At 39.1% G+C, this 26719-nt stretch overlaps 1 long non-coding RNA gene across 1 annotated transcript in view; it reads right to left on the bottom strand.

Annotated features, from left to right (window-relative positions):
- Nucleotides 1-23066, bottom strand: part of LOC119718929 — a 34801-nt gene extending 11735 nt beyond the window's left edge. Inside the window, exons 1-2 of the long non-coding RNA XR_005269864.1 lie at nt 22722-23066; nt 13253-13282 (exon numbers count right to left, since the gene is read on the bottom strand). This is a non-coding gene — a long non-coding RNA (uncharacterized LOC119718929). The remainder of the gene's footprint in view (nt 1-13252; nt 13283-22721) is intronic.
- Between the last annotated feature and the right edge of the window lie 3653 nt (nt 23067-26719).

Below are 26719 nucleotides of genomic sequence, written 5' to 3'. Positions count from 1 at the left end.
ACCTTTTCTTGTTAAAAACCCATTGAATGGCTCCAGAAAATGAGACACCCCCTTCCCCAAGTACCCCCCTACATGCACAAACTAAACTCGCTTTACACCACTGCCACAATTAATTTAAAGATTTCTGCACCCTTTTTTCAATGACCCCCAACACGCTTTCAGGAAAAGAGCCCCCATCCCCCTCCCCCACCCCCAACTTATCCAAAGCTCTCCCAGTTCCTTGCCTCATGATCTGCTCACTTGCAATCCGATAAAAGAACGGCTCCTCATCAGCAGCAGAGTATAATGTTTCCCACTCAGGAATGCAGAGGCCATCAATTTCATCATTTACAGATTTCTCACAAATATTGACAGAAATGTTAATGTCAAACGGTCATCACAGACAATAATTAGCCACGAAAACAGACAATTTTACAGCGCATACCGCAAGAGTGACGCAACAAAAAGTGCCAAGCACGTATGTACGTACGCCTACACACACAAATGTACATCGTACACAGACAAACAAAAATATCCCAATCAATAAGCCACAGTCAGTTTCTTTTATTTTCTTAGTAGGGTAAAAGAAGTTAATTAACTTGTTTTGCTGTTGTAGTGCACATGCTGCTCCGCATAATGAAATTACTGCGTCCCCTCTGTTCAAAAGCCACCCCACATTTTGACATCTTTCAAGGTTTTGTCCATTTCACACAAATAGGACCAGTAAGGAACTCAGTATCTGATTGACTACTTGATTTCAAGCTGAGGGAAATGTGTGCTTCTAGCCGGTTGCAATATTTTTATTTTAAAAAATTGTCCATTCATGAAAGTCCAAATTCTGTTTTAACCACATGCATGTATGTACATGTAACAACCATGCAAAAAAAACCTCCCCCAAACAACAACATCAGATTCACCATCTCTTAAAGCTACAGTCCATCATTTGCAGCTATCCAAAAGGTAACTGACGTAATTATTGTTGAAAACATACTTGGTTGAAAAATAGTAAGGGAACTAAACTCCCAGTGAAATTATTCTTTCTGGCATGCTGTCATTTTGAAGAAATCAACGAAAGAAGGCCATTCCAACGATGCGTCTAAAGACGCATCGTTGGAATTTTCCGTTAGCAGTTCATTTTTTTATTCGGCAAAGTGCACGCAAGCGTTTACACGATGCACACGCGCGCAGGTTGCTATATACATTGTAATTCGTCGGTTCAGTGCACGACATCGCGTAGCTGCAATCGGCTCAGTGAGAACGTGTCTCGGACGCTGAATTCAGGCCTAATTCAAAACATGATTCAGCAACTTTTGATATGAAATCAAGATCCTAGAATGTTGGTTTTCTTGGAACATACAGCTGAAGCTGAGCTGAAACTTCATCAGGTTAGTTGTTCATCACCCTTCTTTAGATTTTGAGCATGTTTGTTGCTTCAAACAAACAAAACGCACAAATTACAAATGATGGACTGTACCTTTAAAAAATTTAATTATTATTATTATTTTAGTTATTTATTTATTTATTTATTAAAAAAAAATAATCTTCCTAATGGTGTTTTGTACTGGACTTGTAATCCTTTTTATGCATAATATTTTTACCTAGCTGTCTAAATTTTTGATGCTTTTAATGAAAACCCGCCCACAATTCAGCCTTGGGGCTGGGGACGGGAGAATGAAATCAACCATTTAATACATGTTTGTAAATAAATAAAAAAGTGGTATCCAAAACGTTTCCGCTTCTCAAACTGATGATGGATTGGCTCAAATCATCACAACAAAATGAACAAATTGTTCGTTTATCTGATTGATTTTGAGAAAATAATTTTTTAATGGTCTGTGTTCTTCATTTTTTGAAAGCCATGACGCACACCGTACCTGCATGCTCTCGTAAAATTATTTTACTGTACTCCATTGTTTAATAAACTTAAATATGATTTTGATCATGTACCGTACATGTACATGTATGTATTTCTTTTCAATCCTGCATACATATGTGCACTCACAAAAATGCCTTGGGCATGTAATACTCTAAATGTTCCCGGTGGCCAAGTGAGAAAAGACAGCAACCTGTTTGAAATTGTAATTCCTCTTGACAATACATAATGTATGCTTGTTCAGTTGATATGCATTTGCACAACTCAAACTTCAAGTGAGCCAGAGGCTGGTAAGGAGAATATGACAACTTTAAATAGGTACACGTACAGGTGTATATCCCATAAATTGATGACAAAGAGTGCTAGTGCTACTACAGTACGTGTATTTATGTACCCCATTGAAATACGTACCGTTATGTGAAAAAGTTGGTCACAAGATGAAGACAAACCATACTACTGTACATTCTATAGTATACCAATATTGAATGCTTCGAGTAGTGTAGTAAAATTAGCCTCCCGAGGTGGTCCATGGACATTTTATTTTCCCGAGGCGAAGCTGAGGGAAAATAGAATGGTCCATGGATCACCGAGGGAGGCTAGAACGGTTTTACTTCACCACGAGATAACGCATTCAATATTTGTTTTATAACACTTCGCCAACAGATTCTGCTTGGTTTTAATATTTTTAATTATTTAAATCTGAACAAATAAACTTCAATTGCAATACAATATTGGTGGGAAATGTATTTTTCTCTTCCAAACCACCCCTTCACGAAATGTTTGAACCCAACTCTGCGGCGCGCTCTCTTTGGAACAATACGCGTTACGCGCAAGGCTCAACGCGCATACCAGCATGCATTTGCACACAAATACCGCGCCATGGGTATAGCTTTGGTTGCTAATGGTATAGTACTTTGGTTGCTACGGGTATAGTACTTTTGGCCGTGCACTGAAAGATAGCAAAAATAGAAAGTGCCATGTGACTTGCACTCGGCCAATCAAGACACAGAATCTGTGGGTGAGGTGTATAGGTCATCATTACTTGTCTTCACGAAATTACCCAATAAATGTATTACAAAGGAAGAGAGGAACAAAGTTATGATACCTGATTTTACTGTTTTCCCAAATACCGGTATGGTATTACATGGGCAAATATTCCAGCCTCATTTTGAGGAATCGACTCCAAGTAAAACTATCCGTGATAAGTATCTTTCCTAGTTCCTACGGGTACATTTATTGTACACATTCAATTATTGGAATGGCGTTTCAAGACATTGGCCATTTGGGTTTATCGACCACACAATAATATGCACCTCTAGAGATGGGTTGCACGACACGCCATTCCCACTGTGGGCGAAGCAGGGTTTAGAGACCGCAATCCCTTTACAGAAATTGGAGTGCTTTGCGCTCCGGTTCCCTTTGTTAAATTGGATTTTCAACCGAAACAAATCATCGCTTCCAGGCACGTCCTACGGGATGGGTCAGTAATAACGCCTCTTGTTTTCCTGTTTTTGTTTATATTTTATTTGATATTGTTTGTACGCCTTGGAATATCAGTGGCTCTGTCGACAAAAACAAGAAAATTGGGAATCGTATTGAACACTTGGGAGGATTAGAAGGCATCCGCGCGTCGGCTACCCGAGACCCAACAAAAATTGGATTGAGCTTGACGAGAAAACGTGTCTAGATGGCGCTTACGGATACACTTTCAAGGATATCAATGTAATACCGGGGGATTTTCATGCTCAGGATGGCGTGGGAGTGACAATTGGGGTTTGTACATGTTTGCTCCTTTTTTTTTTCAATATCAGTCACTGCATTCATATGGGAAGAAACAAGCATGTGGACTTTGGACTGTGATATTGTGAAAAAAATGTGGGTGATTCAATTGTACAAGAAAGAAAAGGTAAATACGGAGGAGGGGAAATGAAGGAATGTTCTTTTTTGTTGTTATTTGGGGTTTGGGGTTTGTTTTTCAGTTTCCTAGGTTTTCTTGCAACTGGACTAGTGGGCTGCAAGCCCATGCATCGCAAGATTCAATGTTTAAACTGTAAATGTTTTTAACCGGTGGTGTGCCATGAAAATGAAAATGAATATGTCACAGTCATGACAAGAGGAAACTGGTTTTGTTAGCCACAAAATGGAACCACTTTCCACTACAAGGATTTCTATTAATATAAGTTTCTTTTCAATGTAGTGGGCACAAAAGGGTTCTAAGATTTGACCTTCAGTTTTCTTGAAAACAATTGTTTAGGGCAGGATTTGGGCAAATGTGTGCTGGAGTTTTTTCCTGCTACTGAGTGAAAGTGTTTTCAACATAAATGTCAGGTTTTATTCTTTGAACTTGTTTTCTTCCATGTTCTTGAATAAAGGCAGTGTCTTAAATATCAAGATAAATTGTTTTACCTAACAATTAATGAATACTGTGTAATGACCTTTCGTAACATATTTTTTCCTGACTCCTTCTTTTTCTTTAACTGTGTTTTTTTTTGTCGTCATGGTTTTATAAAAACACTTGGTATCTTTTCATCCATATGACCTACAGGTTTGATCCCAACCAATCAACATCGCGTGGGTTGTTTTCTCTTCTTGGTCTCTACAGATGTCTTCAGGCTCCCAAGATACAGTATTAAAGCTGTCTTTACCTTCAGGATTGAAGTTTCGAGAAACAGAAGTAGCATTTTCCTCTATTTTGTGATGGAGATTTGAGTTCCCCTCTGTTAACAGTTCTTATGCTTCAAAGATTTTATTTTTTGGTTGACTATGAAGTCTGATGCTGTCCCTATCCACCACTATAGAATTTTAAACCAAAAGATGAAACATGACAGTCTTGCACCACATGTTGCAATGTCCTGTCTGTCACCAAAAAAACATGAAAAAGTTGTGTATTTTTTTACATGAAAAGATACTTTTGGTTCAAACTTGAATTCCTATCTTCTATCAAGGTGACCTCACCTAGAAAGTACAATACAAATATCCTTCGATGTACAGTTGATCCGATATTCCATCTCAAACTCAGTCCCGTCTGTCACATTTTACCCATTTGTTATATTTTTGTCCCATCTGTCACATTTTTTCAATCACCTCTAGATTAAAAAAAAAGTTGAACGTATATTTTTTGTAGACTCTTCTGGTTTTTAATGTATATGTCCTTCTTAAAAATAATAAATGCTTGTGCCTACGTTAATTCATCATATAAAAATGTCCCGTCTGTCACGTCCCGTCTGTCACAACATTAATGAGCCTGGTGTTTCCAGTTCTATGTTTTGAATAACTAAGTAAAGTGTTCACTGATTATTGGCATACCTGTAAAAAGTGATTAACTTTAAAAGAAAAAAAACCTTAAATTTCCGAGGGGAACTGATAGCTTTTTCCAATGAAAGTTGTTTTCAAAATATGGAGTGTGATTTCCGTCCCGTCTGTCACGCTGATTTCACTTTGTCACTATACAGCCATTGAATCCTTGACGTAAATACTTAACTTACAAAATGTAGATGGTTACACCTTACATATTGGTTGTGGCAGGACTTTGAAAAAATTAAGTAGTGAAAATCTGTCCCGCCTGTCACGCCGGAATTGGCCGAGTACATGTATTGTTCTCATCAATATCTGACTGATAAGAAGATTTTATTCTTCTTGTAAAGTACCGTAATTCAATATTTTTCCCTATTCAGTATCCTACTTCATCCAAAATAAAACTTCAATGGAATGGCTGATGTGTACTAACTGTATTACACCTATTTGATTTTACAACATATTTAATTAATGTTGAAAGGGTACAATATATTGACATGTACCGGTACTTTTCTGCAATGTTCTATTCATACGGTATTTTACATGCGCTGTCCCAAATAAATAATGACATTTGACACAAAACTGGAGACAACCAGAACAGCGAAGCCACCATGGCTCACTGCCGAAGGGGGGAGAGGGAGGCTTTAGGGTTGGGAGAGGGGGATGGAAGGGGGTCAGGATGGTGTGCCAGGGTGTGGGGCGGCTTTTTACATACCAACATAAAAGTCAACAAATGTCCTTGTACCACATCACTACCATCACCACCCCCCCCCCCCCCTTCGAATAGGTGAACATGCACAGGGGTGATAGTCGGTACGGTTACAGGGCAGTCAGCATCTAATATAAATTGTTATGGTGTATGCGTATTCTGAATGGTTAACACAACTCCATTACACACAATTCCCACCAGGGGCCAATTTCATCGAGCTGCTTAAGCACAAAATTTGCTTAAGCACAAAAACGTCTTGCTTAATAAAATCAGGTTACCAGCCAAAACTCCATGCGATTGTTATGCTAGGTAAACAACAGCTAAATACCAGTCACAAGCAATGTACATCACATGGAGTTTTGGCCGGTAACCTAATTTTACTAAGCAATGTTTTTTCGTGCTTAAGCAAATTTTCTGCTTTAAAAGCAGCTCTATGAAATTGGGCCCAGGGCCTAAATATCACCACTTCTCCCTTATGACATAAAAACAAAGCAAAATCAATTGTTAATGGGCACAAGGGGTTGAGGTAGGGTTGAGAATGGATGGTACTGAGTTGACTAAAACTTATGGAAAACCAATTTAAGCATGTGCTTCCCCAAAAGGTACAGTGAAAACATGTATTCTGAGCCATGTTATTACTTGGGTCAATATTGGTCAAGACCCCCATTGGTTTGTTAACAGTATGCCAGGGGAGTGGAAGAAAATTTTGACCGTTTGTGACCTCTTAAATAACAGAAAGGTTAATGCGTAGTTGATACATGTACTTTGAAACATTTGAACATTTTTTTAAATTAAAATTCCTCAATAAAATCACAAAATTTACTGCAAGGCAATGAACCTAAATTTAATAGCTAGAAGCGAAAACTTTAACGGTGCAATGGGACAGGCCGGACAGATGGACAGCCCGATGCACCAACAGACAGACAGAAATTGGTATTACATAGGCTCACATCTTCTTTGCAGCGTGCCAAAAAAGGCCGAGCACACCTTGTTTTGTTTGAAATTAAACAGGACATAGTGGAAAACTGTCCAATGTCTGATCATAATATCATCCTCATAACATGTACCGGTACTTAGAAGCACCGAATATAATGTACTACAGTCTATATGGCGTCTCTTTCATTAGCCAAAGTGGTCACTGGAAAGTCATCAGCAACAAATCTCCATCTTTTATTCATTCCCAGCATGTAAATGCTGCCAGCTAGGAATAAATGATGCATCGGGTCATCACCCAGCTTCCTTCCCCCCCCCCCCCCCCTCCCCAGCGGCGACAGGAAGTTTGTTACAGCCACTGCTAAATAATAAATGACAAACTGTTATTTTTTAGAAGGCGGACGGAATATCAGGTCACCTCCCTCATTTAAAATCCTAACACTTGTGATTCTAGAAGGGGACGACACATTACACTGGCAATATCAACAGTATTTATGGGGTAGATGCATGTGGCTTTAAATATTACTTTTGGGCGACTCCACTGTGATTCCGATTTCCAACTAGGAGTGACGATTCGGTTCCAAAATCAACTCCAAATTTGAGGGAGGAACCTCCAAAATATCAGGGCCTTAAGTCTGACGCCTCATAAGTCCGATGCCTCATAAGTCGGACGCCTCATAAGTCCGAAATTTCGGACTTCTGAGGCGTCGGACTTCTGAGGCGTCGGACTTATGGGGCGTCGGACTAATGAGGCGTCGGACTTATGTGTGGAACCCAAAATATCAATAATGACCTGTAGCAACGCATTGCTAATTCAGGCTGGCAAATTCAGCTACGCCATCACAGCAGTCAATGTAAATCAAGTGACTGTTTTTTAACAGTTAAGAACACCCTTGTTTATTTGATGGCAACGCTTTGACTGGAGGTTATTCGGTATGCCAGCTACCTCTTTTGTCTGTTGATGGTATTTGACTAGTCACAGTGTTAACACGAATGTGATCCGACTGTTTTTATACTACATTTGTAATCTAGTACACAAATGCATGGCACAGGAAGTAGAGGCATGTTTTGACTGTCTGTGACTTATCAAACAATAGGAGGGTTAAGAAGTTCGCTCGTACCCCCGGCCCTGCAAACAGGACGCTGGGATACTCTGATGAATTCACGCTCTGATTGGTTGGATTTTGCGTGACCTGTGACCTGCGCGTCATCACGGTCATGACTCTGCAAGGTTTGAAACAGCCGTTAAGACTGATTTATTGCTCTTTTATTCCCGTTTAGAGATGTTTTGTTTTCGTTGAAAAGCGTAATAATGTAGGAAATTCTGTAAAACTTATCTGTGTTGTAAATGTACAATTCCCATCACTCGCTCAGGCTCCGTTTCGAATCACGAACGGTCGGTTTGCATTATGCGACGCTCACAATTTTGTCCACATGGTCCGCAATGAAACAGAAATCATATCCGGTATGGAATGTGCGCATTTCTATGGGAAGTTTTCGGATAGCATTTGCGCACATTGTCGAACTGCGGTCTTGAACAGCTGCAGCCAGATGCTTTAAGTAGGTCATAGGCCACTTCCTTCACAAGATTCTGTGAAGCTCATCAGAGTATCCCAGCACCCTGTTTACAGGGCGGGGGGTACGAGCGAAGGTTAAGAAGATACATTGTACATACCGGTACTCCCTGGCTTTAAGGGTTCATGCGGTGAATTTTTCTTAGGAACACTTTTAAATGTATGAAAACTATTTGACATAGGCCCCCAACTTTTTTGGTTAATTTGATTCAAAAGTGCACTTCTTTAAATATTTTTAATTGTCCATGCTTTTCCTGTCAACTGAGGGCGCTGCTGCTGTGATGTCATTTCAGGAAGCCACTGTTCACTTTAGGGGGTTTCCTGTTCAAATTGTGAACCCAACGTTGGCATTGAAAATGTTTGCCAGAAAACATTGCTCTTGGCTTACAGTCATGTATATGTGCCGAAACAACAACGAATCACCAAAGAAGGAAAATATTCAAAATTCTGTCAAATTTTGGTGCTGAATTAGCTGTAACATTGAGGTGTCTACCCGAAATGACATCACACTTAATTGCTCATGAATATGGAAATTCGCATTAGGATAAAAACCAAAAAGGCACCAAAATACCCTTCAAAATGGAAGTTGAAAATAAGGCTAAATAGGACACAGATGTGCATTTTCAAGGATTGCATTAAAAAAATTACATTAGGCCCAAAAAAAAAAGTCTCCGGTTTCTGGTATGCGCGCGCGTCGCCGTAGCCATGCGCGTCGGCAAAATGAAAAAGTTTTTTTTTCAATGAAAGATGATGTCTCAAAACCGCCAAACTCACTGGTTTGACTGGAATCCTGCTCCTGCACAATTTTAACGTGTTTTTAGATTGGGTTATGATCGAGAATAAGCTTTATGTGGCCTCTCTGGACTCCCATATATTTGCACTAAGTTAAGTCGGGCACCATTTGCAGTCATCAGCCGACATTTGAAGCAAAAAAGTCAGGTAAAAAAAAAAAAAAGCCGCGTCGCCGCACCACTTTTTGGACAAGCTCCATACCAGAAACCGGAGACTTTTTTTTTGGCCTTATGGGCCCCTTAACATTTTTGACCTACGGTAGATTTTCCCGAGCCTTTTGAATATCTTTAAACTTTGTCTTTTATATTTTCCAGGTTCACACTGCCATTGTACGTGTACATTGTATGCATCAAACAGTGCAATGCCATTTGATTTCACAATGTAAAAGTGCAATACGCGTATTGGTACTGAAACTGCCCTGGGGGGGAGGGGAATGATGTTCACATGAGTGTGTCTGTGCGTGTCTGTCACTAGTGTCGGCCTGCCATGCATGACCGGATGTGACGGCGGCCCGGGAGATGGGCAAATACCCCACAGGGGGGCCACTGCAATTTGCATTCAGCGTGGAGGCCATGCGTGCATGCCATCGACCAGTCATCTCTTGCTGCGGCACCCACTCAGACGTGCTACTGAAACACTCACGGTGCTCTTCCACGTGGAATCGCAAGGATGATGGACATCCATACAAATGTAGACACACTCGGCGAAGGGATCCAACATGCTGTAATCATAGTTCATTTTAAAACTAATGTATGTGAATGCACTAAATACATGTATGTGGGTCAATTCACACTAAAGGGGTACAAGAGTGTGACATGGGATGGATAATGAAGCAGGATAATAATATTAAGTTGTTTGTCCTCTTTTCCTCTTGTACCATTCCCACTGTTGTTGCGGATTGTGCTCACCAAAAATCTAAGACTTTCCAGGCAAATTTTGCAAGATGTAGGCGTACAAGTATATGCTCAGAATGTTGTGTACATAACATGGACAGAAAGTTGCTAAATACTGCTATTCCCAGAATATTCTCCTGGGCTTTTCCTCCCACCTCTAAAACTGTTAACTTCTTCTCATTGTCTTCTCTCCACAGGTTTCTTCAGGCTTGTGAGCTACAGTGCCTAGGGCGCTTTTGAGGAATCCTTGGTTTCATTACCAGAAATGATTAATAATAATAATAATACAAAAAACTGTGTTTATTTTGGCTGTTAGCAATCCTAAATCAGAGGCAACACACTGAGTTTACAGTGTTTATACATTGGTGAAGGGCAAAAAAATCTAAAATATTGATTAACATCACCCCAACGCAAATTCATCAAACAAAATCATACATTGACAGCCGTTGTAAATGCTGGTATTTTCCTCGTCCAAGATGTTTAGATTAAATTCAAAACGTTGCGCAGCTACAAGTACCCCAAATTTTGCGAAATTGATCGTAAGTTTATTGTGCAGAGCTGCGTAATAAAGTTGTTGCGCAAGTCCTATGCATGGCGTAAGTTACGCATTGTTTCGTGAAATCGGCTGCAGGCATCCTACGGTAACTTGCTCTAATCCACCGCTATGTCAATGTACCCAGCAAGGCAATCAGTTGAATAGTGACATTTCAGTACATTTGCACATTCCTATTAGTTTCCATTAGTCCGGTTGTCAGTATCGTTGCTTTTTTCCCCTGGTCATTGGAGAAAAAAAACACAGTAGGAAATTGAACTCAGTATCTGGACAGCTCTGGCTACCGGTGGGTTGTCCGTAGAAATTATCCCCGACAGTTATGTCACCATCCAACTCCCAGGCACCCACAAGGAAACAGCTTGTTATGAAATGTCAATTTTCCCAAACCACTCTAGCTCGCGACAGGCCCTACTTTTTTTCCTTATCACGGAGAGCGTTAAAAGCGTTGCTAGCAGAGTGACGTCATGGTACATACATGTGAGCCTGCCCAGAGCGACAAGCACAATGTCATATTAGGTTTCTTTCTTGTTTCGATTTTTTATGGGTGTCTTTCTTTCTTTAACACTTCCGTATACATGCGTACCTCAGAATTTACGCAGCGAGTGCGATTTGAGTGGGCTTGTTGTCACCAGCTAGAACCCTTCTGACAGAGATACCCTCCGTGAGACGAAGGCTTTAAAGCCAGCTATATTTAGCTGTTGCTGAATCCCGTCCACACTTTAACGATCGCTCCGAGCTGAGAAACTGAAGTTCTTCGCAGCCTAGGGGAAAACTACAGGCTCAACTCTCTCGAACTTGAAACCGTCAGACAAATGCACAGGAGAATGGAACATGTGGACAAACAGGATTGCACCACGGGCAACGGGCCAAAAATAGCCGAACCTGGCTGGCAAAAAAACAGTCCTTAACTAGCCACAACACCTGTAGGTGTAAATGCCCCTGGGTTTTATAAATACGGCTTGTTACACACAAACTGTGTGCCCTTTTAAACCAACAAAAAAAAAAACCCAAAAGTCAAAAAGAGAAAGAAACTTTACAACATCCATTCACGAATTTGAAAGAAGTCTGAGAATAATTCATGTTACAGTGCAGTTACTGCTCCAAATAAGTGACATTAATCATGTCAACCCTTCGTTTGTTTGATCAGTCACAGACAGTCAAAATTTCAATTCTATTCCCCTGCCATGCCTTTTACACATGTGTGTCATGACGAAAAAAAATTATTATCAAGGTGCAGAAATATCATGAATAGCACGACACATCTTACAAAGACTACAGAGACGTCGAAAGAATGGACAACATATGGGAGGAAATTGCCATGTTTCGATATCCTTGAGTGTTAATTTCAAACATGATTTGTTCATCACACGCTCGTGTGCGACATCTCCCGCAGCATAGTCACTGGACAGACGCGTCTTAGCGTTTCATGAAATCAGCGCTGGGTCCCACTTAAAGGGAATGTACATCATTGGCTTTTGCTGTAATTTTCAGAAATGAACTATTTGAGGGGTTAGTATAATAGATCAAATATTGTTACACTGACATGTTCGAAAATGCTGGAAAAACCAAGAAAAACAAAAATGTTCAAGTAGTCTGGTTCTTTGACTCCACTAAAGATAAAATGGATCAACTTATAGATGCCGAAAAATTGTAAGGTAAGGGAACCCTGGAGTCTAGCTGGCCTGCACCCGATCGTGAACATGTAACCAATAGCAAACAAAATTTGGACTGAAAAAAGTGTAAAGTTGGAGTAGTTGAAAAATAGTTAGGTTTTTCCAACGGTGATCGGCCGACCACCGTTGGAAATGTATACAAAAATACCATTTTCTTGAAAATGACTTCACACCAGGTGCCATAATTTTACAGGATGCTTTAGACTGTCATTTACCAACATCCTACCGGTAGTAAGGTATTTCGTAAAAACTTGGTAGTGTTATTTTTTGATGTTTGCAAATGTTGTATATTCCCTTTAATAAAGGTCAGGTAGGCAAGGCGTACCGTTCACACTTACACCAGTGTGTATACGGGTCGGCTGTAGATTTTGGTTTTTCTACCTGGGTAGAGCCTCTCGACCCTGGTCCCGACCAGGGTTGAATTTTACAGGCTTTCCAATACTTTTTGTTTCATCTCATTTGCTTTTGTCAATCCAGAGATAACTCCAGTTTACTGCGGAACACAAAAATCGAGTTTGTTTCTTTTGCCAAGTTGCAATCTTTTGTGAGCTTCAAGACAGCATGGCACAGTACTCGAAACAACTCTGCCCATGAATAAAAGTAGCACAAAATCAATTTTGGTGTATCGCACTAAATTGATTATATCTCTGAATTGACAAAAGCAAATAAGATCAAACAAACACTATAGGAAAGCCCAGTCTTTGTTCTTTAATATTATGCCAAGTAAGAATGACTTTTTTTGAAATTTCATTATTTAACCAATTTTTTTTTCTGATTGTACCATTTTTTTTAGACAGGCTGTAGAAGCCATGGTTGACTGTGTGTAAGGCTCTTTTCATACTCAGCTCCATCAAATTGGTGTCGGAACATTACACACAAACTAACAAAATCACATCATTCTCTAAAAAAAATTCAGTTTTCCCAATAATTTGGATTAACAAAAAATAAGGAACAGAAGTTGTTTCAGTAATTGTCTTACCTGCTGGTCCATCCAAGACGGCCTTTTTCACTGCAATAGAAAAAAAAAATGAAAGAAATTGAGCATTTTCAATAATAAATTTCCAACAGCAGGTTATGGGGAAATTAGCTGGATTATTGGGAGGTAAACGTGGTAACGCCCATCCCAACTGGGGTTTGATTCTCCAAGGTTGCTACACATACAATGTATGTACAACGTAGTTTGTAAACTGCGCAAAGAATGGGCAAAACGGTGGGTTTCTGCAATGGGGTCAGACTTTTGATTTTGGAGAATCCATGCAGTACCGTATTCAGGTTTTGGGTCAAGGAATGGGGGGATAATTTTTCTGAAAAATTGGCCTTTTTTTGTGCGCAAAAAGGGTAAAAAGCCACCTGGGGAGGGTATGGGCTCCGTGCACCAACAAAAGAGGGCGCCTTTTTATCACTTTTGAGAGCTCCGTAGACAGGACACACAGCGTGTGCGTGCTGTACTGTAGGCCCCCCTACTGGTTCACGCGCGAAGTACGCACGACTTCCTAAATGTTCCAAAGCTACATGTATAAAGCCACATCGTCTTCACGTCTGGCGTCAGGCGTCGTTGGCATGCGAATTCATTAGAATTTAACTTGCGATGGTCTCCCAGACTAATACCCACCCCCAATAACTTTGGATCATTCGAAATACGCAGTGGATGGACCGGGAACCAGTCTAGGTCTCCCCCAACTCTCCTTTTCTGGCCGGTGAAGGGGTACTTGTGCACGGAGCCCATAAACCCTCCTGCCATTTAAACCTGGTCTAAATTCACTTTCACTTCCCCTGCTATACTTTTAACAAAGGCTAGTCACCAGCAGTCAGATCATACTATGTACATGACATGTACCGTACATGTGCAATGTATGTTTGAGCAAGCACTGGGACTAGTCAAACTGGGTCAAAAGACAAAGCAGGCAAGTTATTGTCAAAGCTGTTTTATCACTCACAGGAATTCAAAGCACAGCTGTATCAAGTCACTTAAACAGTCCCAGCCAGTCAATCCTGCTTTACATGTATGGATGTGTACCGGTAGGCTGGAAATTCTTCTGTTAAAAACAGTCACTTACTCACTTGTTTGATTTTGACTGAAAGTACTACTACACAGAATGTATGTTTGCATATTTTTAAAGTGCAAAAAATTGACAAAATGGTGGTTCCTGCAACATTTGGGGTCAGAATATTGATTTTGGAAGATCCATGCAGTACCTACCGTAGGTTTTGGGTCCAGGGGTGGAGGTATAATTTTTTTCTGAAAAAGTGGTCTTTTTTTGTGTGCATAAAAAGGGTAAAAAGCTGGCCGGGGAGGTACACGTACTAAAAGCAGTTGTGAGCCTGTGCTGGTGTTTTAACTCCTTTTTTTTTAATGTAAATTCAGCAGGAATGTCATGGCACATTGTTTTAATTCCATCTTACCGGTATTTATAAGGCAATTAATTCATGTGATTCCGTAATCAAAGTAAGAGTTAAGATCTAGTAAATACATCTACATGTAGTAGGCCTACATGTACGTTCTTTTGTTGAAGTAACTTACAGTGTTACTTATTGCGCATCAGTTAATGCATTTATGAGCATACAATACCTGTGCATATCATTTCTCAGTTTGCAGAGAGATACAGGTACCAGTGCATGTACATTGTAAATGCCAGTAACTTTTTACGATATTTGTTGCCATTACATGTATTAGTTTTAATACGAAGCGATCAATTGGATAATTTGATCATGTACCGGTACGTACAATTCTCAGATTAAAGAGGTTGTGGAATGCTCGAAGACATTTCCGTCATTTTTCGGGTATGTGTAGCCTAAGGTCTGATGAAATAAAAACAACTATTGTGTCTGTCATAAAATGAGTACAAAAGGTACTTTTGAGAGCTGTTTTCAGGTCCTGTTTCGACCCGAACGTGCAATTTGTGTAAAAGTCGTCGTTGGGGGCAGCAAACAAAACATAGTAAATCATGACGTAATAAACAGGACTCGTGTATACTACGCTGCATCGGGAGTCCTGTTTATTACGTCACGATTTACTATGTTTTGTTTGCTGCCCCCAACGACGACTTTTACACAAATTGCACGTTCGGGTCGAAAGAGGACCTGAAAAACAGCTCTCAAAAGTACCTTTTGTACTCATTTCATGACAGAAACAATAGTCGTTTTTATTTCATCACACCTTAGGCTACATATACCCGAAAAATGATGGAAATGTCTTCGAGCATTCCACAACCTCTTTAAGCTTGTACCATGCTGCATGCTGTATACACTGTACAGTATGCTGCATATATGCATGTAAATTTGCTCTTTGTACATGTACATTTGGGCATTTCCACACTAATGGGCCAATTAGATAAGTTTATGGATGTTGCAGATGAGCTAGTATTTTCTTCAGTTTTTTCCTATACCTTGCTAAGTTGAAAGTGACCAGGACAAGACAAGACAAAAGATGATACCTTGTTTTATTTGAGAAAAAAAAGGCATCTTTTCTGTGTGATACATGTAATGTAGACAGACACACTGCTAGGGAAAGGGTGCTTAGGACAAATTCAGTTTCTTATAGGCGCTTCCAGTGACATTATTAAGCCATTTTACATTGTTATCTAGCGAAAATATAACAGTTTTTACACTGGCTTCAAATTTATGATGTCATTAGGGTTAGGTACTAACAGGGACAGACATTTTGTGACAAATGTCCAGTCTGTTCGTACGTTTAAATCCTGATTATAAAATATCAAATAATTCTTCACACTGACCCCGAGTTTTCTAGGTTTTGACTGATAAGCAGTCCTCCTGGGTACATCTTCTTAAATAAGTCAACATTAGGGGATCATTAAACTTTATGCTTACTTTGTGACTTTATCTAAACTGTCTGTCCTTCGTTATGTACAGTGTACGTAACACTTTTTAAAACAATATCCACTATATTTTCTAAAATACAAAACCAGTTATATACATACATATCATTTGCAGGTGAGGATATCTGTTCGAAGCTTGCAATGTTTACAGCAAAAATTGAGAGACCAAGATCATAGTTTTATCATCAAAACTTGAAGGTCTTCTCAAATGTCACACTTTTGGGCCCATTAGTGTGGAATTACCCATTTGTACAAGTGGGCAATTCTTTGGTAACGGAATTACGGAATTTTGTCACTTTGTCAAGGATTATTCTTTCCCAAGAAAATATGTTCAATGCTAGGCAACTAATCTAAACATGGAAAGGGAGCCAAGACCCAGTAGAATTGATTGACCGCTAAAAAAAAAAAAATCCCACAAGATTACCCTTTCAGGGGCGGAGCTTAATATCGGTAACGGAATTACGGACGGAGGACAAGCATATTTGAGTTCTCGCATAAATTAATAAAACTCTCTGAAGTTTTAAAATTTTAAAATTGGACACTACCTGTTATTTGTAGAGTTCAGGGGTGTTGTTAACTACAATGCAGAACAAAGTTGAAAAAATAATCACTCTTTTCATAATTTGCATTTTAATCACGGTAACGGAATTACGCCTGGGCGGTAACGGAATTACGCCATAGGTTTACATGTAATAGGTAAATGCAATACATTAACATTGAATTCAACATAAACTCATCACAATACAAATTTTAGAAGTATGTAAAATGCCACAAGGGGATAGCTCAGTGAAAATAAGCAGATCAAAATGTAAATGTAGGCCTAAACATGTCTGGGCTTCATTTTTTAGGTCAAAGGTCAAGGTCAAATGAAAGCAGTCTGGTGATGGCTGCATTGCCTGTTTTATTTTTTAACGAAAATCAAATTTTACTATGAACAATTGTATTATCGTATTTCACTAGTTGATCGTGGAAAATACAATAAAACTCTACTGGTTGGCATCTCTGAGCAAGGGAAGATGTTAAGTTATGCCAAGTAGAAGTACAAGTACAGTCTGGTACTCAACTTTCATATACTTGTTGTGGAATATATTTTCTCTGGGTACCAGACAACGGCTTTGGCAACATATTTAAAGGGAATGTACATCATTGGCTTTTGCTAAATTTTCAGAAATGAACTATTTGAGGGGTTAGTATACATGTAATAGATCAAATATTGTTACACTGACATGTTTGAAGTTTTGCGTTCGAAAATGCTGGAAAACCAAGAAAAACAAAACTGTTCAAGTAGTCTGGTTCCTTGACTCCACTAAAGGTAAAATGGATCAATTTATAGATGCTGGAAAAGTGGAAGGTAAGGGAACCAGACTAGCTGGCCTACACCCGTTCATGAACATGTAACAAATAGGTGTAGCAAACAAAATTTGGACTGGAAAGAGTGTAAAGTTGGAGCAGAAGTTGAAAAATAGGTTTTTCCAACGGTGGTCGGCCGACCACCGTTGGAAATGTATACAAAAATATCATTTTTTTGAAAATTACTTCACACCAGGTACCATAATTTCACAGGATGCTTTAGACTGTCATTTACCAACATCCTAGTAAGGTATTTCGTAAAAACTTGGTAGTTTTATTTTCTGATGTTTGTAAATGTTGTATATTCCCTTTAAGCATCCAAACAATTAGCATTTTTTAAATAGTAAAAAAGAAATAGTAAAAGTAAAAAATATCAATGGAACACCTGATTATTTTTAATTGTATAATAGCAATTAAAGAGGGAAATGATTTAACAAGTAATTTAGTATTTAAAGTTATTGTCCAAGGTTTACATGCAAATCTCCTATTTAATATGTCATGTACATACATGTGTACATAATCTGGGGGAAGTGTGCATACTTTGTGCATGCGTAATTCCGTTACCGTAATTCCGTTACCGTTTCGTAATTCCGTTACCACTTGGAAAAATGCCAAGAAATTACTATTTTAAAGTTTTTATTTTTCATTTATGTTTATAGTAGGGTCTTTTCTCAACATAAATGATTTGTAGAAAAAAAACAAGAAAATTTGTGAAATAAGTAACTTTTGCCATTTTTTCGGTAACGGAATTACGTGCTAATTTTGACATTTTTAAATGAAGGCCTACACTATATATATATATATATTTAGATTTTTAGATTTTTTTTTAATGACCCTGAGTAATGTTAGTAACTTGTAACATCATAAAATAAATCAAATCTTTTCCCTATAATTCAGAAAGTAATACATACACAAAATTTTATTTTTTTACCAAATCTGAACGTTTTTAATCATAAAATGCAAAAATCACTGTTTTTACCAGAAATATGTATTTTTTTTTAATTTCGTTTTTTGAACTGAATTCCCCATTTAATTGAGGTCTGAAAAAAGTACAAAAAAGGTTTAATATGTAAATATTTATTTTTGACATTTTTTGCTCTCCCATGGAGAATTGCCCAAGTGCATGATGTTGCTGGCACCAGCCATGTAAGATTTCAGTAATTGTTTATAAATGCACATAAAAGTATGTAGATTCTACATGTAATTGTACACGTGTACATCGTACTCCTTACATACATGTATTTACATGTGCTCACATGTGCTGGTACATGTGCTGGTACATGTACACGTACGTACCGGGTATGTGCAACATTTGTACATTTTTGCTACAGTTTAAGTTTTTTACTAAAACTCATACATGTACACCCAAAAAGTGTCATCATGCAATGTGTACTTGAGATAATGGCCAATGTTTTTTTTTTTTATCCGAATGATTCGTCAAATATTTCTGTTATTTGTGTACACTAATTTCCAAGAATTTAATTCATTCCTGGTCATGTACACAGCACATGATTTCTGCAGCAACAGACAATTGCCTTGGAACACAAGTTGTAAGGGAAAGAAAATAAATGAACTGAGATGATGCTACCGGTACATGTATTGTTTTTTCCACGCTGCAAACACTCCTAAAAGCTGTAAATGGGTTTTTGCTTTTAGACGCTGATGAACGATGACACATAATGGGATCATTGATGCATTCACAACGGGCCATTAAATCATTATGTGAGTAATTATTATGCAATGAATATCAGATGTGGCTACGTTGCTCAGGAAGACAATTTGCATACCGTGCCCACTGGGCTGTGGACTAATGGCATTTTATCTTTAAAAATGGCTCAGTATTTTGTACATTTTATTATGATTCAATATTTTAATTTTTTTTTATCCTTGAAGGATTGTGAAACATCCTTCTAGAGTGTCAATTGTTGTCAACATTGGTATAATGTATGACACAACAAGCCTATGGGGAGGGAGGCGGTGAAACCTCATCTTTGTCTCTCTTCAGTTTTGATGTTTATCATACATGTGTATGATTTCAATCAATCAATCAATCAACATTTATTTCCATAATGCCAAAAAGAAAACAAGACAATGTAACAAAATAAATTAATAAGTAATATAATTAAAGTAATATCATTCTAAATATACATATAAATATCTAAGCAAGAAAGGACCATAAAAAAGGCAATTATGGGGGCATCTTCCGAAGCCGGGGGCTTATGGCGATGCCTTGACAAAACAAAACCGAAATGACAACTTGACAAATACAGAGACATACAAACAATCGGACAAACGCAAATAGGGGGTTATATTGGGATTAAAACATACTGGATATAATTACATATGGATGCAACAAAAACAATAATGCCATAATCAAATTTTCGTGCAACTACATGTACATGTATAGGCCTATGCAGTCAAAATCAAAACTATACAAAAACGTTCAGGTAAACACAAGAAAGTGAACAAAAACAAATTGATCACGAAACAAAAAGAACAAACAAGTAGGCAGCCAAATCAAAATGTTCTTACGAAAGATAAACAAGATGAACAATCAAATGGCAAAAAAGAAAATTACACAAAGAAAATAAACTGTTAAGAGACATTCAAGCAAAAGTGAAATGATAAACACATGTCCCAAATCTCCCTGCCTATGGATAACTCCCTTACTGCCCGAAATTGCCCATGGATGCAGTCAATGGTTTTATGGTTTCCTCAGTGAATAAATACAAATGTAATATAATGTAGTACGCGTGCTAATCGGTTAAAGTCCAAACCAAATGAAGTGTTTTGACCTGTAACCTCTATGGTACACAGGTATACATGTACAGGTATCCCTCCGACTGTGCACCGGGTTGGGTTGACAAGGAAACTGCCCCGAAAATAAACCAAATCCGAACCGAAACCGATCTGAACTCCCCAAATCCGACGACCTGACCCGACAAAAATTCAAGCAAAACCAACCCGAACAGACCCGAAACTGAACCGACCTGAAAAAAAAAATGAATATCTGGCTTGGGCAACTGTGTCCGCTTTTTGCGCCTGAACTTACCCACCTCGTGCGTAAAAATCGTCATATCTAGAATCATACCATAGGGTACAGTGAAGACTCATAACGTGACCTACATACATGTACACTAGTGGGCCTGCTTGTTATTAGCCCGACTGCGACTGCATCTGACCGTACAGTACAATTGCAAGCTCTGTACGTACTACAGAGCTTGCGATAGTACTGTACAGCCAGATGCAGTCGGGCTAACTTGTTATAGACTGGGTGTGAAGACTGTAAACCATGCATATTTCAGGCATGCAACTTGGAAGAAACAAAAAACGAGGAAACTCCAATCTTTACAAGACTTTGTACAGTGTTTTTCAATTTTGCCAAATTGTGACGTGAAAAACGAGGAAATCAGCTGATCCGAGGAAAAGTTGCATGCCTGATATTTGCACAGTGGGTTGATATCGATGTTGGTCGTACCGGTACCTAGTCCGAAAGTTTGGGACTCTCAATACTGTGTATGAGAGTCCCAAAACGTATCTGAAAACATGCAAAACAAGAAAATAGACTGGCACCTAAAACAACCAGTCCAACACCGCTTCAGTGCTGCATCAATCAACCATGCTAAAAGAATTTAAGAAACGTGTGGTATGAACCGGGAACTAGTCTCAATTTACCTTACATTTCTGCATAGTCAGCCATCAGACTAATGATACTGAATGAAGAGGTCAATCTTTCCAAATAGTTGGACCAAGGTTGTACATGTACTGCAGTAGCCCCATTTTGAAATCACTCGACTTCCCTCTCATGTGCAAAATATGTGGGAAAAGTCTCCTTTCAAAATTGAATTGAGTCTGCAAACTTGGTTGGTGAAACACTGAGGACCTTTTCTTTTGCCCAATAGAATTTTTGGAGAAATTTGCTGGCTAAAGAGTGAGTAAAGTGGGCCTGATTTAGTTTTGCACGTTTCAGAGCACTCCAGAGCCCTGTCTGGTCGTACCGGGCACAGTCACTCTGCAATAATATTGCACCGCGTGAATTTCCCAACTGTTTCAGTTTAATTCGGATTATTTGGGTTTTTCAAAAGATGGCCGGAGGCAGGGCTCCATGGACACATTACAGACAAAACGATAGCCACTTACAGACAAAAAGAAGTCTTTTTTTCATGTGACCCAGTCACATTCAGCAAATTTGTATGAGATGCACAAAACATTTGTATGCAAAGAACTTGGGGAAATACACAGCCAAAACCGTATCAAACAAAATTATACATAAATGTCAACAACAATAAAGCCCAACAGAAACTAGTAGGCCTAGCCCTATTAATCAAATCAATCACAATAAAACAAAAGCAAAATACATAAAATTAGGGTATAAAACAATCTAGATGTAAAAGATGGGCTCCAAGGTCAAGTGAAATAAAAGAAAATTGTGTAAATTTGCCAGGCAACCTTAATTTGCCTCATGTGCAACAAATGTCTTGGAAAGGATGTAGTATTCAGACGCCACTTCAGCGGTTGTCTATGGAAAGTCTGTCAAGAACATTTTGAAAGCCACTGTTTCCTAACAATTAACATGTGCCTAACAAAATTGGAAATGTTTCTCAGTCCCAGATTCATGTCTTTTCAACAATCTTGCAATGACAGACTTTCATTGAGATGATATTAGACCCATGAACGTGGCGTTGTATACAAGCCACGTTCACGGGTCTAAGATGATAATGATGAAAAAAGTGGCATCCGGATGCAAAATTCATTCCAATGTCTTTGTTTACTGCATCTAAATTATGTAATTATTCTGAAGTAGGCTCCTCTACTTAAAAGCAATAAACATGACAAGCTCACAATTACGAATTTGGACAAAACATCATGTTCAATGTTTTTGTTTTGTCAACATGTCACTGATGTTCATGTTGTGGACAAAACAGTTAAAAATGTTCAAACAGTAACAAAACCACGACAAATACATCTTTTCTCGGTAATCCTTACTTTTAGGACCCCGTTCCTATATAGGAAGGGAAAGACTCACCAAAACAGTTGACTAAATGACACTCAAAAGTCACATTTTCTTTGAAAGTGCTTTCAAAATTACAACAAACATGGGTTTATATGAAGAAAAAAGATTGCTTTAGCCTGCAAAAGTCACTTTGGTACTGGACAGTCATGACAGTCATCTGCAAAAGTCAGTTTTGAACAGAACTCGAAAAAATAGAGGTGTCCTAAAAGTAAGGATTACCCTTTTCTCTTTGATTTCTACATACTTACCACACACACAGAGTAAAGACATGACGGCGATCAGGGAAGCAGCACGCTAGTGCGCCAAGCTCCCTGTACACTCCGTGGATTGACCGGTACGCGATAGGCGGTAGTCCCGATACGTTGATTCAGGCTGCTCAAAAATACTGCCGAAATAAGACGCCGCATAGCACCAAAACAACTCCATTAGATTCCATGACACCAGTACAAACTCATGTTCATGCTTCCGGTAATTACATCTGGTCATAAATTGCAGTGAAAATTGGTCGGAATTGACAGCACATCTCGGAAATCCAAGCCAAATCGCGGAGATTGTCACTGCTAAATGCCCGGCCTCTCTTCGTGTTTTCATTTCAGTCTGGTAACCAGTGTACACGGGAGAGCACGCACGTTACATGAACCGATATAACTCGTGGTGGCTTGATCAGGGCGCCAGACTGTTTATCATTTTTATTATTGCATGCATGGGAGCAGTGATGACGTCACGGGAGGTTGCCAGACTCCGCATCATCGATTGATCACCCATCCTCATTGCACAAGGTCATCTTCATTCTGCATCGGTAATGTGCTCACGGTAAAGACACGCATATATCACATCATGTTTGTGGGGGGTGGCGCGGTTGGTTTTACACGTCGGCTCTCTCATGATACACTGGCCGCCTGTGGGTTTTTTGTGGTCACGCGAACATTGCTATTATATCAGAAGTCAACATGGCAAACCAACGGTTAAATTACCTTCAATTCAGCACAAGAAAGGGAATATATAGACCTAAGTGGGGCGGAGTTTAGGGGACGGCATTTCGGTTGAAACCATTTTCTTCCTGTGTCTCTCTGTTGGTTTTTAATTGTCGGTACAGAATATTTACTTAAAGAAAATGTTGAATGAATAAAAATGCTGAGTGGTCAAAAAGCAAGAGAATCTAGTGCTTTTTTTGCATCTGGCTTTTTGTGTATAACGATATTAGTGAAATTAGTGTTTATAAGTATCGCAAGTTTTTTAAGCGCGAGATGATTTTTTTTCCCTCGAATTTGAGGCAATGGGGTCGATCCCAGTTTCACAATATACAAAACTCCTTTTCCCTTTTTCCAAATTCTGAGCGGGTTGGATATGCTATGGAATGGAAACCATGGGAAGACATTGAGCGGGTTGCATGATTTGAAGGATATCCATAGATTTTGAAGACATGGCTGGTTTGAATCCAGATGTAATTATTGGCTAAGAATGATTCGAATACAGTTGCAGACTATTTGAAGGGACATAATTTGAGAGGATTTGGAAGGGGACAATAAGACCAATCTCGAGATTATTGAGAGACAGACGGCCAAATAGTTTCAGCGCAAAGGAGCCATCCGTTCAATTCCTTCCAGCATCAGAAGTCGTTTCAGCACATTCAGAAAATGCTCCAGATAATTATGGTCCATGACTGATCAATGAATGAACCTCTAAGTTTGATTCTTCAAACCTTACAGGGAGCAAACAGTGGCGTATCAAGCAATATATATTGCCCTTTTTTAACGAAAATGAAAGAGTTAGCGCCTCCAAACCGCTACTACTAGCAAACAAAATCCCCCTCCCCTAGTCCAAAAACCTGGGAACGCTATTGAGATCAAGGAAAAACAGCCCTCAACCCCCCCCCCCCCCCCGTAATGCCAAATATAACTGACTCGGGAAAATGCGGTGTCATATAGGGCTCCACGTTCTATTAAACACAAGTATTAAATAAAGTATTAACACAAGTATTTTGCAATATTTCTAATTGCTTTGGATATCATAGGCCTTCGACAATCTGAAGCCAGCAGTGTTGAAATCGAGTCACCAAAGTCGAGTCCGAGTCCGAGTCTCGAGTCACAAGCCTCGAATCCGAGTCACGAGTCACGTGTTCCTAGTTGTTCACCAAACCAATCTTTTTTTCTTTTTTTTCCTTTTTTCTCAATCATCAATTCTGTCTTTTAAGTAAATCCCAGTGTATAGTTTGTCTTGTGTGTGTACATGTTGTTTAGAACCAAAATGTGTTTTCCTTTTAATTCCCATCCCTAAAAAAAATCCTCCTCCATTCCTTCCCTCCATGTTTTATTATCCAAACATTATTCCTCAATGATCCTTTCCCATCCCTTCGTTAAGTTTTTTTCTTTTGATGAAAATACGTGACTCGAGTCACGAGTCACTAAGCTTGAGTCCGAGTCATTATGGTCGAGTCCGTCCGACTGTCCGAGTCCGAGTCATTTTCCAATGTGACTCGAGTCGGGTCCCAGTCACGAAAAATGTGACTCGAGACCGACTCGAGTCCGAGTCCTGGACTCAAGTCCTACAGAAGCCAGGGACAAAAAGACGAACCGCAGACGCCCCCACCCTCTCCACCGGGCCCCGCAGTGAACGACAAGCATAGCAAACGTGCATGCAAAGAATTTGACTGCCAGGGCTAGCTTTTAGGTAACGGGGCGGAGGTGAGTGAAGGGCGCCGAATGCTCGGTTCGGGCTTGCCCCCGGAAGAGTTTTTTTGACTGAAATGTACGCTGCTTTCTCCTGCATTCTAAGGCAATTTTAGAATAAATGTTGGAACTTTAGCATTCCATCTATTATATTAATTTTGGTCCCATTTTACTAGCATCATAACAAAATAGCTATATCGACTGAACGGGGGGGGGGGGGGTTGCGACCCCCTACCCCCTGTTTATATCACAGTTCTATTTGACGCCGTATTATTAAGTAAATGATTATTGTTTGGAAAAAAAATGACTTTCTAAAGAACAGTAAAAGCTGATAATGTTCTATGTTCCTGTTATTTTTTTTCTCCCAGATATTAAGCAATAAGAAATAGATCAGAATTCAGGGTCGTTATGTTTGGACTTGAAACCGAACTCTCGAAATCGAGTAGCATCCTCTATCTATGGACGGCGTGTTCTACCTACGGACATCAGGATTTGGGGCTGGGTACAATGGACGCGTTAAATACCTAATTGAAACATTTTGTTCACTTAGCTGAATGCGAGAACTGACCAATGTCCAAAATTAAATGTTTGCAAGCGCATGTTTCTCTTGCCTCTATGGTTCGTCAAAATAATTGCGATAATTTCAAGATACGAAATGAACTTGCGTGCTTGCAGAACCGTACATTGCATTTATACGTGTCTGATTATAGGTTCAAAAGGTAAGGGCGACCTCAATTGGAATTAAGTGGTAAATATTCTTCTTCTTTTTTTCCAGAAAGCTATTCCAATATTGGTTACGCTGCTATGTTATCTGATCACTGGAAAATATAATTTTGTTAATACTGATAATGTACGCTCGTCGGAATTTGAGGCCTAGCATTAGAGACAATGATCGGCGCCTCATAGGCATAAATTATGCGTATAGGTCTAAGTTATGTTCTGCGTAGGGGTATAACCATTAAGTAAATAAATTCCCATACACCAGTTATAAATCCCCATACTTCAACATTATTTTAGAAATACTCAAAACTCTCAGGGGTTCAGGCTTGCACAGAAAAATGATGCTCAACATGTCGTCTTTTATTTTCCTTTCAATTTTCGGTGGGTTGACTGATGACTTTTATGAGAAATGCTCACCTAATAAAGACCACCCCTTAAACGAATGATATTTCCCAAATTGGAAAAGAAGCCTTTTTAAAACAAGAATCCCGCTAAATAGCGCCACTTTCGGACTCAGTTACTCAGTTGTTGTTGTTTTCTAGAAAAATATCCGTCTGAAACACTGCAATGAAATGATGGTACACGCATTTCCTCTTTTCTTGAACATATGACAGCATTTAATCAAGTAGCTAGTATATTGTCATATTTAAGCAGTTGTTTAAATGGTGTTGATTACCTTTAAAAGGCGGGCACTAGCCCATCTTTTGAGGTTTGCAATTTTGGGGGGCCATTAGCAGCTCAATGTATTAAATTCCCCATTTCATTTTTCAAATGTTGTGGGTTTTTTTTATCTTTACATTTGCAGGCATTTTCAATCTATTTGTATGTTCTTTATCTGGTGCTTCTTTCCAGAATTT

This window comes from Patiria miniata, unplaced genomic scaffold (assembly GCF_015706575.1).
Source record: "Patiria miniata isolate m_02_andy unplaced genomic scaffold, ASM1570657v1 HiC_scaffold_7, whole genome shotgun sequence".
Classification (NCBI taxonomy): Eukaryota; Metazoa; Echinodermata; class Asteroidea; order Valvatida; family Asterinidae; genus Patiria; species Patiria miniata.
The sequence above is the reverse complement of the archived record's forward strand: the minus strand, read 5'-3'. Positions and strand labels throughout refer to the sequence as shown.